Source organism: Chrysochloris asiatica, unplaced genomic scaffold (genome assembly GCF_000296735.1).
Source record: "Chrysochloris asiatica unplaced genomic scaffold, ChrAsi1.0 scaffold00056, whole genome shotgun sequence".
In the NCBI taxonomy this organism is placed as follows: Eukaryota; Metazoa; Chordata; class Mammalia; order Afrosoricida; family Chrysochloridae; genus Chrysochloris; species Chrysochloris asiatica.
This window is the reverse complement of record NW_006408574.1, coordinates 12,999,151-13,006,390: the sequence shown is the minus strand read 5'-3', so window position 1 is coordinate 13,006,390 and position 7,240 is coordinate 12,999,151.

Below are 7,240 nucleotides of genomic sequence, written 5' to 3'. Positions count from 1 at the left end.
TGTGTGAAAATAAAGTATTTTAAACATAACCTGTTAATCTTTTTGTTGTTGTTAAGTGCCGCTGAGTCAGTGCCGACCCATAGTGACCCTGTATAGGGTTTCCAGAGAACATCTGGTGAGCTTGAACCACCAATCTTGCAGTTCAAAGAGCTTTGCAGTCTGGTGCACTGACCCACAGTGCCACACCAGGATAAATGCCATCAAGTCACTTTGACTCACAATGACTCTTTATAGGGTTTCTGAGGAGCGCCTGTTGAGTGTGAAGCGGTGGCTTTATGATTCAAACCTCCTTGTGGTCCAGTGCTTACCCTACAGCTCCACACCAGAATTCCAAACATAACTAGATGTATAGTTTTTTATGCAAAGTATGAAAAGGTGGCGTCCTGCAGAATCAGTGGTTCAAGCTTACCAGCTGCTCCTTGAATACGCTATAGAGGTTCGCGATGGGTTGGAACGACTCAATGGCACTTAACAACAACAAAAATGTAAAGGTATGTGAGTTTTTCGTGTTTTAGTGCTTAAATGCATGTGACTCTTCATGTATAGCATTTATATAAAAATAAATAGTTTAGTTTAAACACAAATTAATTAATTTGGAAGCTTTAAAAGGACATCCGCAAACATGATCACAATGAAAATCTCCAACCTTTAACCATGCTTTCCTTCATATTTTCTATTTAGACTTTTTAGTTTTTTTTTGTTGTTGTTGTTGTTAAGTACCATCGAGTCGATCCTGACTCACAGTGACCCTGTGAACATATATTCTGTTGCTAATAAGGATGGAGAGATAAACTCCTCTGGCAATTTAATCAAACTTTTAGATAATGTCACATCCTTCTGTCCACATCAATATATTTTTTCTCTCTAAAACCAGAGGAGAATCCTTTTAAAAGATCTACAAATTCATGTGGTGGTGATGGCTGATGGGTGCTGTTAAGTTAGTTCTGACTCATAGCTGTACTAAAAAGGGTTTCTGAAGAACCTCTGGTGGTTGTAAACCATCAACCTGTGATTAGCAGCCCGGGTCTTATCCTACAGTGCCACACTAGGACTCCACTCTAAATCACTAGCCCTGAAAAGCCTCAAAGCCATGTTTCCTGTAGAACGTTTCCAACACAGTAGTCCCTATGGCAAAATGTTCTATGGTCAAACAAACCTGGGAAATTCAGTTCACTGGATCCCCACACCTCAGATTTCTAGAAAGCACAGTAACAGAGCAAAGTCTCAGAGAGGCCCTGTAGTAAAAAAACATGAGAGTTTTATTCAATTTGGCATTTTTCATTGACTTCTGAAATGTAAGGGCCTTATAAAAAAAGAAATCCCCAAAAATGATCTGAGTTATTATCCCCAAAATGACGTGGGAATGTTTAACCTTGAGTCCCATCCATCTACCTATGGGGGGACATGGAGAAGGGGGTGCCCATCAGTGACTATGCACCTGCATCCCCAGCTTCTCTGCTTCTTCTTCTCTAGAAATGCTCCCAACAGTTGCAGCACCCCATCATTTCCAGCGTACCACCCGATGTGGCCAGTGTCAGGTAGTGAAAGGCTGGACTACACAATTAGAGGTTGAAGATGAACACACATGTGCTTCTGTGCTAGTTGAGCAGAGGACCATAGGTCAACATATTTAGCCACTAGTTTTAAGGTTGAAGGTCCAAGTCCACCCAGAAGTGCCTTGGAAGAAAGACCTGGCTACCTACTTCAGAAAAAAAAAACATCATTGTAAATTTTACTCTGACACACACAGAGTCACCATGAGTCCAAATCAACTGGACAGCAACTGATCTGGCTTCTGGTGCTGAACAATTACAGTGCAGTTAAGATCCAGAACCTTCCTCTCCAGTTCATCTAAAGGTCTTTCCTATAACCTATACAGGGTCACTAGGAGCTCTGGTAGCGTAGTGGTTACGAATCGGGCTGCGAACCACAAAGTCAGCAGTTCGAAACTACCAGCTGCTCCGCAGGAGAAAGATGAGGCTTTCTGCTCCCGTAAAGATTTACAGCCTCGGAAACCCTGTTCAGGGTCCCTATGGGTCAGAACTGACTTGACAACACTTAACAACAACATACAGGGTCACTATGAGTCTGAACTTCCTTAGTGACCCTGAATAAGGTGCAAGAGAAATCTTTAGATGAATTATTGTCAGAACCTATTTGATAGCACTTAACAAGAGAGCTGTGAGTTAGGGTTAGGGGAGGAGGCTATGGGTAAGGCTACTGTTCCTTGTGGCTAGGATCTCGGTTCTAGGTTCATGTGCTTTCCTGCCTTCTGTCCTAGAGGTAGGAACCCTGGTGCCACTGAAGGATAGACACTGGATTGCTAACAGCAAGGCCACTTCAAAGTCACTCGTCACTCTAAGGGAGAAAAGATTTGGTGATTTGCTCTGTACAGACGATAGCCTGGAAAACCTTATAGGGATGTTCCACTCTGTCCACAAGAGCCCAGCTAGTGCTGTAGGATAAGCTAACTATAAGGTTAGCAGTTCAAACCCACCAGTCGCTCTGTGGGAGAACACTGAGGCTGGCTACTCCCATAGAGACTTACAGCTCCAGAAGCCCTACACAGGGTTGCTGTGGGTAGGAATTGACTCGTGGGCAGTGGGGTTTATTTTGGGGTCCTAGATGTGGCTGTTTCTTCCAGCCGCTTGTACCACATCACACCATTTGCTTGATTTTTCGAAACCAAGTGGAAATAATATCAGGTTTGGAATTAAATAGACATCCTCTTCTCCTGTACCTTAACTATGTTAACTCTCTAAATGTCAGGCTTGTTGTTGTTAAGTGCTCTTGAGTCAGTTCCAACCCATAGCGACCCTTTATAGGGTTTCCGAGGAGTGACTGGTGAGCTTGAACCACTGACCTTACAGTTCAAATGGCTTTGCAGTCTGGCACATTAACCTACAGTGCCACCCTAGTACTCCAAGGGTCAGCTACTTATATATAAAAAACAGATCATACCTCCCTCAAGTTACTAGTGTAAGAGCTATATGATAAGCATATGTAAATTGCCCATCATCTGGTTGGGACTAAAGTAGGTACGGAATCTATATTTGCTGTTTCTCCTTGTTTGAGCTGTAGCTATGAAGAATAATCACATTTACTGAATGTTTATGGTTTATAATGCTCTGTGCTAACTACCTTATACTGATTATCTCATTTAAACCCCATAAGAATCCTATGAGAGGGATGCCATTCTAATCTCCATGTTTTGATTAAATAACTGAGGTGTTCAGACTACATAATGATGCAAAGGGTTTAACATGCTTGGAAGAAGGATAGCTGAAATGTTGACGATTCGAATCCACCAAAACACATCTCAGAAGAAAGGCCTGGTGATGTATTCACAAAAAATCAGCCTCTGCACACTTGATGGCGTACAGTTCTACTGTAACACATATGGTGCTACCGTGAATGGGAATTAGTTACGAGTCAGGCTGCTAACCTCAAGGTCAGCAGTTCCATGGAAGAAACATGAGGCTCCATGCTCCTGTAAAGATTTACAGCCTCGGAAACACTATTCAGGGCTGCTATGGATAGAATGGAGTCCATAGAAGACTCCACCACCCTCACCCCCAGTCAACAACAGGTTAAATCATTTACCAGACTCACACAGCTAAGGATGCCAAAGCCAATATTTAAAGCTTTGGGCTGTGTAGTTCCTCTTTAAGTCGCTGTGGCAAAAACCACATCTGTGTGCTATTACTTATTCTTGCATGTCTGTAGACCCTGAGGGCATCGAACCCCTGGCTGCACTGCCTCCCACCTCCTGTGTTAGTGGAGGGGACAGAAGTGGTGAGTACTGCTCTGGGTTGGTGTTCCCAAGGGAGCAGGTATGTGTCCCCAAGGTCTCCTTGCTTTGTACTATCTGAATGAAGACAAGGGAGAGGCAGAGCCACCAGCTGGGAGGAATCAGCATGTCCAAATTGTCAAATGGAGGAGAACACTATGCCAGCCTCTTTCAACTGTGCCATAAACAAGAGGTAGACTTCTGTTTTCTTTGGATCAACTTGTGTTTGGGTCTGCTTTGTTTAATAGCAATAAAAAGAGAGAAAAAAATTTTAAAGACTTATTGTTGAGTCAATTTTGACTCACGGCAACCATGTGTGCCGAGTGGAACGACTCTGTAAAGTTTTTATGGTAGTGGCTGCTCAAATTCAGACTGCCATGCCTTTGTTCTGAGGGACCTTGGAATGAGTGGGTTCAAACAACCAACTTTTAGGTTAACAGCCAAATGCTTAGCCATTGGCTCCTCCTTACATGGAATTCCTTACCCACTGCTTTCCAGATAGTTCCAACTCATAATGACCCCTTGTAGGACAAAGTAGAACTTCTCCGTAGGGTTTCCAAAAGCTGCAAATCTTTATGGACACAGAATGCCTCATCTTTCTCCCATGGAGTGGCCAGTGGATTTGAACTACCAACCCTCAGGTTAGCAGAGCAGTGCTTACCTCACTGTGCCACCAGGGACCCTCCTAGCAGTTTTGTTGTTGTTAAGGATTGTCAGTCAGTCCTAACTCGTAACGACCCTTAGAAGGTTTCTGAGGAGCAGTTATGGGCTTAAACTGCCAACCTTGTGGCTAGCAGTCCAGTGTTTATCCTACAGTGTCACGCCAGGGCTACTAACAAGGAAATAGAGTTGGAGATGTTCCAACAGCAGGGAATAAGGTTTGAAACCTAATTTTGAGTTCTACTGGAGACGAGATAAATTCATGGGATGTGTAGAATACTCTCAACACTAAAGAAGAAAGATACATGTTTGCAAAAGCCATGGTGTTTTACAAATAACAGTATTTTTCACACACTTCACTCTGGAAACTCTTGGCCCACTACAGAGGGAGACAGATGGGCAAGTCATCTTTATAGAGTGGCTCAGCGTCTGTAAGGCCCATATGGGGGGTTAAGCTCAAGAAACCCCGCACTGGGGAGCTACTGGGCTGTGTTTTGGGGTGGGAGTGGGTGTCAGCCTTCCATGCATTGAGCAAGATTGAACTTCCTATTTAAACAATGGCTCTTATCTGTCAATGGTTATTGGTTATTTTCTAACGGAGTGAAACCCTTAGAGACAAGGAATGTGCATATAATAACATTGTTACTATTGCTAAATGCCCTTGAGTTGGTTCTGACCCATAATGACCCTGAGTAGGGTTTCTGAGGGATGGCTGGTGATTTTGACCCTAAAATCGTCAAATTGTTATCATCGCTTGTTGTTGTTGTAAAGTGCCATCGAGTTGGTTCTGACCCATAGCGACCCTGAACAGGGTTTCCGAGGCTGTAAATCTTTACGGGAGCAGAAAGCCTCATCTTTCTCCCACGAAGAAGCTGGTAGTTTCGAAATGCTGACTTTGTGGTTCGCAGCCCGATTCATAACCACACTACCAGAGCTCCTTTGTTATCATCGCTACTAGATAATAATTAATCACCTGAGATGGTGTGATTCTGATATTTGTAGTCATTCACCATTTGTCTGTTGTGGGCTAATATGCTGCACTGTAAAGTCAGTTTGAATCACAAGGTCACTGGTTCAAGCTCACCAGCTGCTCCTTGGAAACCCTATACAGGGTTGCTATGGGTTAGAACCAACTTGATGGCACTTAACAACAACAACAACAACAGCAACCATTTTCCTGAAACATGGTTCTGTTCCTCAAACTTTTGTCAGTGTGGGCAGGTCACTTCTCAGAGATTTAGCATCTTTGTTTAAAAAGTGATGATAAAAATAAACACCTATTAGATTGGTTTGCTGTTGTCTGAGTTCCAGGGTTCTACCTGATACTCACAGTCAGCAGTTTGAAACTACCAGCTGTTCCATGGGAGAAAGATAAGGCTTTCTGTTCCCATAAAGATTTACAGCCTCAGAAACCCTGTACAGGGTTGCAATGAGTTGGAACCAACTCCAGGGCACATCACCACCACCTGGCACTAAAATTGAGTTTATTTCAATTGTGTGTGTTTAGACTTGCTATTTTTCATAATTGGCATCATATTCTATTGCCCAAGTTAGTATTCAACCATATTTCTTTCCAAACACTATGCAGCATCCTTACTGTTCACTGGCTGTTGTTGTTACGTGCCATCAGGTTGGTTCTAACCCATAGTGACCCTGAATAGGGTTTCTGTAGCTGTAAACCACTGGACTACTAACTGCAAGGCTGGCTGGTCCCATCCACCAGGTATTCAGTTGGAGAAACATAGACTTTCTGCTTCTACAAAGATTTACTTTCAGAATCTCTATACAGGGTCACTGTGAATCAGCACTTAACAATAATTCAAGGTAGTGGATGGGAGTCCCAGTGTGTCACTGTAGGAAAAGCACTGAACTGCTAACTGCAAGGTTGGTGGTTCAAACCCACTAGTCACTCCTTGGAAACCCTATACAGGCTCACTGTGAGTCAGGACCAATTCGATGGCACTTATTAACAAGGACAGTGAATGGTTGGAATACTGTATGGTGTTTTGAAGGAGGCATGGTTGAGTGCTAACCTGGGGAATGTGATGCTGTTGATGAAAAACAACAAGTCTAAATGTAAACATTTGAAATGAAGTCAATTTTAGTGTCAGGTGGAGCCCTGGAACTCAGCCTTAATGTAGGAAGCTGGGAAGGGATGTGGGTTGCCTACGTTCATTTTTGTTCTTGTGTCAGAGGTGATGGTTGAAACCTTTCAGATGGCATCTAGCCTTCTGTCTGTGCACAGATGACTGTCAGGAGCAGACAAGTGGGTCATGTCTCCCTCTAAAAACCTTTGGTTTGTCTTCCATTTGTTGTTGTTGTAAAGTGGTGTTGAGTTTGATTCCAACACATAATGATCCTGTATAGGGTTTCTAAGGCTGTAAGTCTTTTATGGGAGCAGAAAACCTCATCTTTCTCCTGTGGAGTGCCTAATGGACTTGAACCATCAACCTTGGGGTTAGCAGTCTAGTGCAAATCCTACCAAGCCACTGCACTCTCCATTGTTATTTTTGTTAGGTGCCTTCAAGTTGGAGCCTGAGCTGGTCTCAAAATTGCTGTGACACTTGAGCCTTTTTCTGCTGCCACTGTGTCATTCTATCTAGTTAGGAGTCTCCCTTTGTTTCACTGACACTCCACTTTACCAAGAATGATGTCTTCTCCAGGAACTGATCACTCCTAATGATATGTCTGAAGTATGAGAGACAAAGTCTAGCCATCTTGGCTTCTAAGGAGCATCTGGTTGTACTTCTAACATGGATTTGTTTGTTCTTCTGGCAGTCCATGATACTT